Source organism: Tachypleus tridentatus, chromosome 4, assembly GCF_004210375.1.
Source record: "Tachypleus tridentatus isolate NWPU-2018 chromosome 4, ASM421037v1, whole genome shotgun sequence".
Classification (NCBI taxonomy): domain Eukaryota; kingdom Metazoa; phylum Arthropoda; class Merostomata; order Xiphosura; family Limulidae; genus Tachypleus; species Tachypleus tridentatus.
In genome coordinates this window covers 9,026,112-9,039,513 of record NC_134828.1, presented here as the reverse complement: position 1 = coordinate 9,039,513, position 13,402 = coordinate 9,026,112, and the positions used below count along the sequence as shown (strand labels likewise).

At 32.3% G+C, this 13,402-nt stretch overlaps 1 pseudogene across 1 annotated transcript in view; it reads right to left on the bottom strand.

Annotated features, from left to right (window-relative positions):
• The window catches only part of LOC143248536 (PDZ domain-containing protein GIPC3-like), a 32,681-nt pseudogene extending 21,097 nt beyond the window's left edge, over positions 1-11,584 (bottom strand). Inside the window, exon 1 of the transcript XR_013027040.1 lies at positions 11,159-11,584. The product of XR_013027040.1 is annotated as a PDZ domain-containing protein GIPC3-like (transcript). The remainder of the gene's footprint in view (positions 1-11,158) is intronic.
• Between the last annotated feature and the right edge of the window lie 1,818 nt (positions 11,585-13,402).

Below are 13,402 nucleotides of genomic sequence, written 5' to 3'. Positions count from 1 at the left end.
TTGTAACGGTTTTAAAGTGTTGTTGGGGAAGTTGACCACTAACCATAAACCCTCGGACTCCCACATCCGAGCACACCGACCACTAACTCCCGGCCCCGGTCTGTAATGAAATATCTTCATTTGAAGTCGAGTGAACCAAAATGTTAAAGCACTAAGAATACAGTTTATAACTAAATAGTCTTGAAAAAGTTAAGTCTAAAATTAACTGCTACGATTGACATACTATTTTATGATTATTCAGGGTGCCGAACGTTGGATTTTACAGTTTAAAATAACGAAATTTACAAACTTTAATATTTCAACTCTGTTTTTGTTATATGTTTCTTTGAGTGAAAATCTAATATAAAAAAAAAGCAGTTTGTATTAGTTCATTTTTCTTTCGTCCAGAATATGGTGGCGCTGTTGTTTTTACATTTGTGTTGTGATAGCTGCAATACGCTATGAACATCACATTTGCAGCTTAATAGTGATAAACTAGTATAATAATAGTTTAATTAAAAGCTAATTAAATATAAAATAAAGTGTTGAAACATGTCCACCTTTTGCATCAATCTAATATCACCAAGTGTTTGAAAACATAAAACAATTTAGAGTTAGTTTCGACCTTCTTAGGTCGTCTTCAGGTTAACGAACTAGTGTTTGTTTGAAGTTAAGCACATATCTACACAAGGGAGTATTTGTGTACTGGCCTGGTTTATAGTGTTGTAAATCCACAGACAATCCGTTGTGCTACTGAGGTAGAGACATAGTGATTTAAAGTTTTATATTAAGTTTTATCACGTCTTATAAGAAACTCTTTTAATAAAATAAAGTGAACGATATTGTACCTTTCATTACCAAAGTGAGTACATTATGTGTCCTCAGCTATTGAATTAGTTCAATCTTTTGTAGTGGCATGAAAACATTTTGATCTATTGTATATAACGTCTTTTAAGTTATTAATTGAAATTTAAAATTATTTGACAATTTTTAAACAACCATAGAGGATGAATAGTTCATGTTATCGTTAGAAGTCCCTTTAATAATGGAATAGTTCACTGGTGTTTAATTTTGAAACTTTTTCGAAAAGTTATTTGTGCCTGTCTGTAGATGTTCAGTAATGGTGTATGTTTTTGTTTTGAATTTCACGCAAAGCTACTCGAGGGTTATCTGCGCTAGCCGTCCTAAATTAGCAGCGTAAGACTAGAGGGAAAGCAGCTAGTCATCACCACCCACCGCCACCTCTTGGGCTACTCTTTTATCAACGAATAGTGGAATTGACCGTACCATTATAGCGTCCCCACGGCTAAAATGGCGGGCACGTTTGGCGCAATCGGGATTCGAACCCGCGACCCTGACATTACGAGTCGAACGCCTTAACCCACCTGGCCACGCCGGGCCCAGTAATGGTGTGGAACTGATTTTGGATAAACTTTGAATGGTAAAGTATACATGCAATATATCTACCAAGATACACAGTAATGTGTCTTGCAATCTACAGAACACACTGTGTGTTATTAACAAGATGATAGTTTAGCTATTTCTTCACCTTCTGTCGATCGGACTGTTGTAATTCAAATTAACATACTTTTCATGCTCTACGGGACTCTTACTTCACCGAATTTCAAGGAAATCCATTAAGAAATAACATTTCCAATTTTTGGTAGAATATCTTCTTTTACTTTTAAAATTTGCACCTAAAGTAAGAAAACATTTTTACAAAATTATTTGACAGAAAAACATACTTAACTTTTATGGATTTTTTTTTTTCAAATTTGGAACACTAATAATCTTTAAAACCTACAGTTAGGAGTCTCAACTGGTGTCAATATAGTCAGTCCACGTGTGCAAAGTTGTTCAACAAAAACTGCTTAAATTTAACGAAACTTTTCAGATACATTTCTATATTGGTTAGGCCAAGCAAACTAGATTAACAGTTTCTAGCTCACGCTTTCAAAAGAACAATATAAATGGACGTTTATTATTGATTATTCAGCATATTATTATTATTAAATTTTATGAAACTATCCTAACTAAAGAGCTTTTAGCGTCAGGTGATATTAGCTTAAGCAATTGCCATAAATAATGATTGTTGTTACAGTTGTACCGGTTACATGGTGTTGATGACAAGAAACTGTTAATATAAATTCCATTGCGTTAGTATAAAGAAAGACACGAAAAACTGCTGCCATATGTTTCAAAGAACTTGGTGGGTTCTGTAAAGATCTGTTCAGAATAATAAGGTTGCGATTCTAAAGCTAATCTTAGTTATTATCGAGTGTCACTTTCTTACTTGTTGTGGTTTGTTGTTGAGCATTGACGAAAAAATCATGATAAATAATCAAAAACATTTTAGCTGTGAAAAAGGTGTGGTCAAGAAAAGGATTCTGCGTGGGGCTTAAAGTCAAAACTGACGACCAGACTGATAGAATTAATATATAAATTTACAGTAAATATTCATTTGTATGGAACAGTTAAATTTAGGCCTAATTTTCCAAATACCACTAACTTTTGTGGACTCCAATTTAATATGTGTAATGTTTTGCTTCACTAGAGCGAGAATTTTTAAATAAGTAATTATTAATTAAGACTAGAAATTTTATGAAAGTTTAAGCTTCTAAAGAATACGTAAGTTTCTTGTAATACGCAAATCGCCTGCGGTATAAAATATATCTGGCCGAATGAGTTAGGTAAGTTAATCAGTTTAGTGTTATATAGTGAGTTAGACAACGAGGGTTAGAGTGTTGTGTGTGATTCAGTTAGTAAGTTACTCAGTTTAGTGTTATTTAGTGATTTACACAATGAGGGTAGAGTGTTGTCTGTGATTCAGTTAGTAAGTTACTCAGTTTAGTGTTATTTAGTGATTTACACAATGAGGGTTAGAGTGTTGTCTGTGATTCAGTTAGTAAGTTAGTCAGAGACCCGGCATGGACAGGTGAGTTAAGACGTGCGACTCGTAATCTGAAGGTCGCGGGTTCGAATCCCCGTCGCACCAAACATGCTCGCCTTTTCAGCTGTGGGGGCGTTATTAATCCCACTTTTCATTGGTAAATGAGTAGCTCAAGAGTTGGCGGTGGGTGGTGACTAGCTGCCTTCCCTCTAGTCTTAAAATGCTAAATTAGGGACTGCTAGTGCAGATAGCCATCGAGTAGCTTTGCACGAAATTGAAAAATAAACAAACAAACGAGTTAATCAATGGGCGTATTTATTCTCGATCCATTAGGGAGAAAATTTTGTATCAGATTCAGAAATGTCGAAACGTGGATTCTGAAGTTAGGCCTATCAGTGAACGTAGCCTGTAATGAAGAAACACGTTAATTCTTTATCGTTACGTGAACTAGCCTTCACATTATCTTTACCAAACACACCCAACGACAGCACACGTTGGAACACAAGTAGCAGAACTTGGGTTATTTTTGTGAAAATAAAATAGCGTTTTATTTATGCTTCAAGACGACAACACGAGTACGAAGAGAGATCGAAAATTTGATTGAATAGATTATATAGTGGAAAGAATAACAAGAAGAAATATGTATAAAATTAAAAGATAAAGAGATAAGAAACGAGAATTAAAAAAAAAACATCAAAGAGAAACAGATAAGATAAGAAAAATTAATTTAATTGAAGAATATATATATACTAAACTTTTAGAAATCTACATAGGGATTATAATGGTAAGATTGTAAGCCTAGACAGATATTAACGAAGTACAATAAGGTTATAATGACAAAAAAAAGTGAATAATACAGAAGGATCATAAAGTGATATCAATGTGGTAGAAAAACAACATCTGTGGCAGAATAAAGTAGTTGAAAAATGAATTTGTAAACAGGAAAGACATCTCAGACACTTCTCCTTTCGCCTCCATTAAAAAATTCCAACTTGAGATACCTTTTAATATAAATTATGGAAGATTGGTTGTTTGTTTTGAATTTTGGTCGCTTGCTGTCCCTAATTTAGTAGTGTAAGACTAGAGGGAAGGCAGCTAGTCATCACCACTCACCGCCAACTCTTGGGCTACTCTTTTACCAACGAATAGTGGGATTGACCGCACGTTATAACGCTCCCACGGCTGAAAGGGCAATCATGTTTGGTGCGACCGGGATTCAAACCCGCAACCCGTGGATTACCAGCCGAATACCTTAACCACCTGGCCATGCCGGATCTAAAGGGAATAGTAATCATTTGATATTGTAAATAATTACTTTATAGAATTTAAGGTTCGCTGTTTTATTTATGTTACGATTGTTCAGTGGATTTTACAATATAGGAATAGGCAGTGTTGTGGACTATATTTAGATACTTTTGTTCACTAGAAGACGTTTTATACACAAATGATGATTAGTGAAATCTGTAATTTCATGAACGTTTCGGTACCTGTGAAAATTGGAAGTTTCCTGTAGTGCACAGAAAATAAGTTCTATTTAAAACATGCCGGCATGGCCAAGCGTGTTAAGGCGTTCGACTCGTAATCCGAGGGTCTAGGGTTCGAATCCCGGTCGCACCAAACGTGCTCGCCCTTTCAGCCGTGGGAGCGTTATAACGTGACGGTCAATCCCACTATTCGTTGGTAAAAGAGTAGCCCAAGAGTTGGCGGTGGGTGGTGATTACTAGCTGCCTTCCCTCTAGTCTTACACTGCTAAATTAGGGACGGCTAGCGCATGGTCTCGAGTAGCTTTGCGCGAAATTCAAAACAAACGAACAAACAAAAAAAATGCCCGATTGAATGGGTTAAGTAAGCTAAATAATTCAGTTATTAAATTAAACTGTGAATCTGTTCACGATTTAGTTAACAAGTTACTCGCATGTTTATCGTTGGTCCACTAACAAAGAAATTTTGCAAGTAAGTTAGGTATACATTAATTTCTGAATTTCTGTTCAAAAACTGTTTGTGAAGTTAGGCACACTAGTGAACGTAACCTGTAGCAAGCGTTATTCAAGACAAATTAATTCGTTATCGTTACCTGTACTGGACTTTGCCTTAGTTTTACTTAATAATCCAAAAGAATCCGCCCAACGATAGAACACGTTACAACACTTTGTACTGAAGTATACATAACAACGTTGTCAATGGAAACAGAGATAACCGGATCTATTTTTTAAGGTCAAAGTACACTACGTTACAAATGAAAGCTTAGGCGTTATCACGTTTACCGCTGAAATTTTAGATGGTACACAGAATACTTTTGGTCTCAGAAACAGAGATTGTGGTAAAATGTAGATAAAAGCTACGAACGCACATTACACGAGCAGACTATATCATGTTCTTAAAAAAAACAAACAGTTTAAGCCGTTCCTTAAAATCTGCACGCGGTAACAATGGACGGGAGAACTTCACAGAGCAACATGAAGTTTCTCTCACCATTCTGGTCAACACCCTATTGTTGATGATCTGTTATCAACTCCATTTTTTTCCCACCAAAAACAATACTTAAATTTTATCATATCACAAGGTACGTGTAAGAGAATTATTTAATTATCTTTGTGTTCGAAGCTGGATGTTATGTATCACATTTACTGTCATGTCGAGATCATCCGACAAATCGTGAAATTAGTGACCTGTCCTTCAAATTAACAATGAACTTTAGCATTTGTAAAGCAAAATGACTTGTTTTTTACCGTTTAAAGTTTTCTTACACGAGAAGAACACAGTGTGGAGACACAGTTTTTGTTCATACATTTAAATCACTAACATCATGTTGAATGTTAAAAAAATGTAATAACTGATATTAAAGTGGTATAATAAACATGGTTAAATGATGTAATAACTGATATTAAAGTGGTATAATAAACATGGTTAAATGATGCAATAACTGATATTAAAGTGGTATAATAAACATGGTTAAGGTAATGTAATAACTGATATTAAAGTGGTATAATAAACATGGTTAAACGATGCAATAACTGATATTAAAGTGGTATAATAAACATGGTTAAGGTAATGTAATAACTGATATTAAAGTGGTATAATAAACATGGTTAAATGATGCAATAACTGATATTAAAGTGGTATAATAAACATGGTTAAATGATGCAATAACTGATATTAAAGTGGTATAATAAACATGGTTAAGGTAATGTAATAACTGATATTAAAGTGGTATAATAAACATGGTTAAGGTAATGTAATAACTGATATTAAAGTGGTATAATAAACATGGTTAAGGTGATGTAATAACTGATATTAAAGTGGTATAATAAACATGGTTAAAATGATGTAATAACTGATATTAAAGTGGTATAATAAACATGGTTAAAATGATGTAATAACTGATATTAAAGTGGTATAATAAACATGGTTAAGGTAATGTAATAACTGATATTAAAGTGGTATAATAAACATGGTTAAAATGATGTAATAAAGGATATTAAACTGGTATAATAAACATGGTTAAAATTATGTAATAAAGGATATTAAAGTGGTATAATAAACATGGTTAAATGATGCAATAACTGATATTAAAGTGGTATAATAAACATGGTTAAGGTAATGTAATAACTGATATTAAAGTGGTATAATAAACATGGTTAAGGTAATGTAATAACTGATATTAAAGTGGTATAATAAACATGGTTAAAATGATGTAATAACTGATATTAAAGTGGTATAATAAACATGGTTAAAATGATGTAATAACTGATATTAAAGTGGTATAATAAACATGGTTAAGGTAATGTAATAACTGATATTAAAGTGGTATAATAAACATGGTTAAAGTAATGTAATAACTGATATTAAAGTGGTATAATAAACATGGTTAAGGTGATGTAATAACTGATATTAAAGTGGTATAATAAACATGGTTAAAATGATGTAATAACTGATATTAAAGTGGTATAATAAACATGGTTAAAATGATGTAATAACTGATATTAAAGTGGTATAATAAATATGGTTAAAATAATGTAATAACTGATATTAAAGTGGTATAATAAACATGGTTAAGGTAATGTAATAACTGATATTAAAGTGGTACAATAAACATGGTTAAGGTTATGTAATAACTGATATTAAAGTGGTATAATAAACATGGTTAAAATAATGTAATAACTGATATTAAAGTGGTATAATAAACATGGTTAAGGTGATGTAATAACTGATATTAAAGTGGTATAATAAACATGGTTAAGGTGATGTAATAACCGATATTAAAGTGGTATAATAAACATGGTTAAGGTGATGTAATAACTGATATTAAAGTGGTATAATAAACATGGTTAAGGTGATGTAATAACTGATATTAAAGTGGTATAATAAACATGGTTAAGGTGATGTAATAACTGATATTAAAGTGGTATAATAAACATGGTTAAAATGATGTAATAACTGATATTAAAGTGGTATAATAAACATGGTTAAAATGATGTAATAACCGATATTAAAGTGGTATAATAAATATGGTTAAAATAATGTAATAACTGATATTAAAGTGGTATAATAAACATGGTTAAGGTAATGTAATAACTGATATTAAAGTGGTACAATAAACATGGTTAAGGTTATGTAATAACTGATATTAAAGTGGTATAATAAACATGGTTAAAATAATGTAATAACTGATATTAAAGTGGTATAATAAACATGGTTAAGGTGATGTAATAACTGATATTAAAGTGGTATAATAAACATGGTTAAGGTGATGTAATAACTGATATTAAAGTGGTATAATAAATATGGTTAAGGTGATGTAATAACTGATATTAAAGTGGTATAATAAACATGGTTAAGGTGATGTAATAACTGATATTAAAGTGGTATAATAAACATGGTTAAGGTGATGTAATAACTGATATTAAAGTGGTATAATAAACATGGTTAAATGATGTAATAACTGATATTAAAGTGGTATAATAAACATGGTTAAGGTGATGTAATAACTGATATTAAAGTGGTATAATAAATATGGTTAAGGTGATGTAATAACTGATATTAAAGTGGTATAATAAACATGGTTAAAATGATGTAATAACTGATATTAAAGTGGTATAATAAATATGGTTAAAATAATGTAATAACTGATATTAAAGTGGTATAATAAACATGGTTAAGGTAATGTAATAACTGATATTAAAGTGGTACAATAAACATGGTTAAGGTTATGTAATAACTGATATTAAAGTGGTATAATAAACATGGTTAAAATAATGTAATAACTGATATTAAAGTGGTATAATAAACATGGTTAAGATTATGTAATAACTGATATTAAAGTGGTATAATAAACATGGTTAAGGTGATGTAATAACTGATATTAAAGTGGTATAATAAACATGGTTAAGGTGATGTAATAACTGATATTAAAGTGGTATAATAAACATGGTTAAAATAATGTAATAACTGATATTAAAGTGGTATAATAAATATGGTTAAGGTGATGTAATAACTGATATTAAAGTGGTATAATAAACATGGTTAAAATAATGTAATAACTGATATTAAAGTGGTATAATAAACATGGTTAAGGTGATGTAATAACTGATATTAAAGTGGTATAATAAACATGGTTAAGGTAATGTAATAACTGATATTAAAGTGGTATAATAAACATGGTTAAAATGATGTAATAACTGATATTAAAGTGGTATAATAAACATGGTTAAAATGATGTAATAACTGATATTAAAGTGGTATAATAAACATGGTTAAGGTAATGTAATAACTGATATTAAAGTGGTATAATAAACATGGTTAAGGTAATGTAATAACTGATATTAAAGTGGTATAATAAACATGGTTAAATGATGCAATAACTGATATTAAAGTGGTATAATAAACATGGTTAAGGTAATGTAATAACTGATATTAAAGTGGTATAATAAACATGGTTAAAATGATGTAATAACTGATATTAAAGTGGTATAATAAACATGGTTAAAATGATGTAATAACTGATATTAAAGTGGTATAATAAACATGGTTAAGGTAATGTAATAACTGATATTAAAGTGGTATAATAAACATGGTTAAGGTGATGTAATAACTGATATTAAAGTGGTATAATAAACATGGTTAAGGTGATGTAATAACTGATATTAAAGTGGTATAATAAATATGGTTAAGGTGATGTAATAACTGATATTAAAGTGGTATAATAAACATGGTTAAAATGATGTAATAACTGATATTAAAGTGGTATAATAAACATGGTTAAAATGATGTAATAACTGATATTAAAGTGGTATAATAAACATGGTTAAGGTAATGTAATAACTGATATTAAAGTGGTATAATAAACATGGTTAAGATTATGTAATAACTGATATTAAAGTGGTATAATAAACATGGTTAAGGTAATGTAATAACTGATATTAAAGTGGTATAATAAACATGGTTAAGGTGATGTAATAACTGATATTAAAGTGGTATAATAAACATGGTTAAAATGATGTAATAACTGATATTAAAGTGGTATAATAAACATGGTTAAGATTATGTAATAACTGATATTAAAGTGGTATAATAAACATGGTTAAGATAATGTAATAACTGATATTAAAGTGGTATAATAAACATGATTAAAATAATGTAATAACTGATATTAAAGTGGTATAATAAACATGGTTAAGGTGATGTAATTGTGTAAAACTAAGTTTTAATTTGAAGACTCAGAGTAACTAGTTATACGTATAACGAAATATGTGTAAAATATCATAGTATTTTAAAAAAAAGACAAACTGAAAATTAATAGTAGAAGTATTGGATGACCAAGTACATTGAACAATATCATCATCTATTGTTCACACCTTATTAAATAATTCCTCCTGTAGGTGGCCCGGCATTACCAGATGGTTAAGGCACTCGACTCGTAATCTGAGTGTCGCTGGTTCGAATCCCCATTACATCAAATATGCTTGCCTTTCAGCCGTGGGGGCGTTATAACCTTCAATCAATCCCACTAATAGTTGGTAAATGAGTAGCCTAAGAATAAGCGGTGGGTGGTGATGACCCTTCTCTCTAATCTTACACTGCAAAATTAGGGACGGCAAGCGCAGATATCCCCCATATAGCTTTGCGCGAAATTAAAAAACAAACAAACAAACAAGCAAACGAATTATCCTATGGACTACAAAAATGACGTGAATAAGACTCCTTCCTCTGCACGCGGCACGTGACAGACACTGCAGACGATTATAGATTTTTTTTTTCTGTTTAATATTGTCAATAATCCAAAACAAAATGCTCCCCAGTAGCACAGTGGTATGTCTGTGAACTCATAACGTTAGAAGCGGGTTTCGATACCTGTGGTGGAGAGAGCACAGATATAGCTTTGTGGTTAACTTCAAACAAACCGATACAGAATGTAATTTTGTTTTGAAGTGTCTCCATTTTGAAAGAACAATGGCTATGTCTGATGAAAGACCAGAAAACATGAGTGCAGTCTCACTTCAGGCATATTCATTATTATAGCGATTTTTAGTTTATAAAAAGTACAATTACAACTTGTGTCTAACTTCGCGTCTTAAATATTGTTTAAAGTTAAACGCAGAAATTATAAAAGGGTTTCAAACTGTAAGTTTCACGTTTTTGTACGAGGTTGAGCACAAAGCTACACAAGGGACTATCCGTTACGAAGTTGAGCACAAAGCTACACAAGGGAGTATCCGTTACGAAGTTGAGCACAAAACTACACAAGGGAGTATCCGTTACGAAGTTGAGCACAAAGCTACACAAGGGACTATCCGTTACGAAGTTGAGCACAAAGCTACACAAAAAACTATCCGTTACGAAGTTGACCACAAAGCTACACAAGGGACTATCCGCTCTGCTCACGTCGAGTAACGAAACCTGGTTTCTAGCTGTGTCGTCCGCAGACATAACACTGTGTCACTGCAGGGCTTCATATTTCTAACAATTCTTTTGGCGTAAGCTATTGATTTCTATCTGTGTTTACATTTAACGTTTTAACCTTCCTAGTGGACTCTTAAAAGAGTTGTAAACTGGATAGAAATCGTGTCTTTTCGTTACTTCGTGTCTCAAGTACATCATTAAAGCTAAAAATAATTACTGATACCGTTAATTAATATTTTTATTTCAGAAGCATTTGCTTTTATGGAATGATTTTTTTAAAAATATATTTCTTAAAATGTTTTCCATGTCCCAGCGTATGTATATTAATGAAACTTTTATTTACACTTATTTGCCTTAAACTATATAAAAACAAAACGAACCCAAACTTACATCTGAAGCCGGAAAGTCATAACATTCGGCTATCTTTTCGTACAGTTCTCGAATATTAGTAAACCCAGAAATAATGCCCGTAGGACTCCCTTGCGCCTGTTGACACTGGAAAACAAGCTTAGGCTTATGTGCAGTTAAGTCTTCGGGCGGTGGACCTGACTTAGGTTGTGGACTTCTGTGACTCTGTCTTTGTGGGAGGGGAGCGGCTGGTCGCTGGGGTTGGGCCATCCCCTCGACAGCTACATTTTCTTCATCAGATTTCTTTTTTTTGCTCCCGAAGAGAGGCATATTTGGAGTTTGACCCTGACGAGTTCACTAGTTTCTAGAAATCACAGAAAAAACAGAACTATCCAGTTGTAAAAGTTGTAGTTGTTTGGCTGCTCTACTACAAGGAAGCCAATGAAATGCTGTCTTATTTTACTGTTTGCTTGTATCTACAGGACGTTATTTATTTAATACCCTCCTTTATGTTGTTGTCTTCCTCTGTTTCTAGTAATATCCAAATTATTTTTAACCCTACAGTCTTCAGTATTCAAACAATATGGAATCTTAACTATAGTCCTTTAAAATATTACTGTTTACGCCGAGTACAACCATTACCGGCAACTGACGCCTTTATTTATAAGGTTTCTCTTTCTCCAAGCCCTTATCTTATCGGTTCATACTTATTGCCCATTCTGATGACGTCATAAGTGATACGATTCTCTTAATTTTTGTGAAATTGCGTATAGGTTTTATAGCTAAAGATAACACTACTACAAAATAGCAGAGCACTTTCATATATATCTCAACTAAATATTAGCGTACAAGAATAATGACGGTTCTTTGGAAATTTTTTATTATATATTGTATTCTAAATATTTTCAGTTCTAGTTATGACTTCCAGTGGCTTGGACCAGTAATAAGTTTACAACGCTAATGTTGAGATTCGATAGTCGTGGTGGACAAACGCAGATAGCCTGTTCTATAGATTTTTGTTATAACAAACAGAAGAAATGTTTCCTGTTTCATTTAATAGAAGACTGAGAAATTACCAAATGTTAAAAAAGGAATGCATTGTAGAAAATATACAAGCATTTGAATTCTCTAATAATTTTATGTTGTTATTTTATAAGTCAGATTTAGAAAACTTCGTGGCTAGACTTCCTGAAAATATACCAATGACAGATTTTGTAACGTAGCTTAAAGTATTATTCATGCCAGATGTATAATAGACGTAGACTACCTTGTAGAGCCAAGGACCACTTGCAAATTCGTATATTGCATAAAGCTTTGGTATCAAGAGTATTGCTATTTTTTAACACTAACATCAAAGTAAAAATATATTTTCATGGCACAACACGTTTGTTGCTACACTTCAGGGTTTTGATGAAAATAAAATCTATTTTCATGGCACTACATGCTTGCTGCTAACAATAATTATGTTAACCTGCTAATTTATTCAGCTGCTTATAATTTAATGGCCCGTCGCACCAAACATGCTATCCCTTTCAGCCGTGAGAACGTTATAAGGTAACGGTCAATCCCACTTTTCGTTGGTAAAAGAGTAGCCCAAGAGTTGGTGGTAGATGGTGATGACTAGCTGCCTTCTCTCTAGTCTTACACTGCTAAATTAGGGACAACTAGCTCAAATAGCCCTTTGATTTGAGCGAAATTCAAAACAAAACAAAATAATTTAATGGACATTTTGTGTGTGTGGCTTAAAATTTTAAGATAAAATATAAGTAATGCATAGAAAGATTGGCCTGTCATTTTAATTTTTAATAGAAAATAATGTAATATGTTTAAGAGGTACGTTTGATAACCTTTTTAAATGGACTGACTTTGTTCCGTTAGTAAATGATACTTAGCTGTTCCTACTAACGTGGCAAAATTTTCTAAAATATGTATTTCTCGTTTTGTTGTATTTTGAGCAAAGCTACTCGAGAACTAGCCGTTCATAGTGAGAGTGATTTCTTTTGTTTGTTTTGGATTTAGCGCAAAGGTACACGAGGACTATCTCTGCTAGTCGTCCCTAATTTAGCAGTGTAAGACTAGAGGGAAGGCAGCTAGTCATCACCATCTACCACCAACTCTTGGGCTGCTGTTTACCAACAAATAGTGGGGTTAACCGTCACTTATAACGCCCCCCACGGCTGATAGGACGAGCATGTTTGGTGTGACGGCTACATCCGCATGATATAGAAGTGTTTGTTTGTTTGAATTTCGCACAAAGCTACTCGAGGGCTATCTGTGCTAGCCGTC